Genomic DNA, 1,548 nt, shown 5'->3' with positions numbered 1-1,548 from the left:
GCAAAACATAATAATCAACATTTTGTATTTCATAAAACCTTTTAAAGATTGGGAATTACTTTTGCTTTGGATGCGAAAACTTTCCATCAGTTACCTTTCGATTCCTTTGTGTTGAATTGACGTTTATTGCTGGCTTAGATGGCGAGAGCTTTCGGACAATGGAGAGTATTTTGCACATGTTGATCGATATATCAATTAGGTTTATATCACCAGCACATTTTATTTATCTATACAAGTGTACAATTAACATAACACACACACACACACACACACACACACACCCCCACACCCACACACACACACACACACACACACACACACATATATATATATATATATATATATATATGCTATGTTTCCCACCTAGTCCCAATTAATGACTCGGAAATTCAAAAGCAACTTAAAAGTATATTGGAAACAGATTTTAAACTAATTTTTAAAATACTGATTTTAAATTGATTCCCACAAAAGATACATCTTGTGTTGATGAAAAGAATTTGTAGCAAAAAATCCTCTCTCTTTCTCTCTCCCTCTCCCCATCTCCCTCTCCCTATCTCCTTCCTGTCCCCTCCCCTTCCCTCCCCATCCCCCCTCCCCCTCCCTCCCTCTCTCCCTCTTCGTCTCCATCTCCCCCCCCCCTCCCCCTCTCTTACAGGCATTCATTTCAAATTAGATTCAGAAATGAGTATATCCAGGCTTTTCACAGCAAACCATTTACATATCTACTTCATTCCCCTCGAACTGAAGCCAAGCAGCTGGAGAATAAGGTAAACAAACCTTTTAATCAAGACGTTACGAGAATTTCCCGCCAAAATTAAATTCATTTGCATTCTATCTTTTTTTCTCCCTCTCTCTCTCTCTCTCTCTCTCTTTCTCTCCATCTTCTCTCCTCTCTCTCTCTCCCCCTTTCCTCTATCTCTCTCTTCTCTCCTCTCTCTCTCTTTCCCCTTCTCCTCTCTCTCTCTCTCTCTCTCCTTCTCCTCTCTCTCTCTCTCTCTCTCTCACTCTCTCTTTTTCTTCTTTCTCTCGTCTCTTTTTCTTTCTCTTGCTTTAAAAGTCAATCTTTCATATTCTTCTTTCGTGTCCTTTTGTTGTTCTTTTTTTCTTTTTTCCCTCTCTTTTTTTCTTTTGTCGTTAATATCTTTTTTCTTGGTATTGGGAGTCAATTTTTTGCAGTAGTTAATGATTGGATTTGCGTAGGAACGAATTTGTGTCGTTATTTGAGAGGGTTTGCGTTAAAGGAGGTTTGAGGCATTTTGGGAAATGTAATGTGACGTCCATATTTATGCATGTGAGTTTAGAAACATCCATTTGTAATTGTAGGAATGTTTGTGCGCGTTTCTTAATGTGCGATAAATTTACGTGTGTTGCCTGTATGTCTTTTGGAGGCGAAAGTCCGTTGTGTGGAGTGATTTGGAAGTGTGTGTGTGTGTGTGTGTGTGTGTGTGTGTGTGTGTGTGTGTGTGTGTGTTTGTGTGTGTGTGTGTGTGCGTGTGCGTGCGTGCGTGCGTGCGTGCGTGCGTGCGTGTGTGTGTGCGTGTGCGTGCG

This window comes from Penaeus monodon, chromosome 8 (genome assembly GCF_015228065.2).
Source record: "Penaeus monodon isolate SGIC_2016 chromosome 8, NSTDA_Pmon_1, whole genome shotgun sequence".
Classification (NCBI taxonomy): domain Eukaryota; kingdom Metazoa; phylum Arthropoda; class Malacostraca; order Decapoda; family Penaeidae; genus Penaeus; species Penaeus monodon.
This window is presented reverse-complemented; position numbering follows the sequence as displayed.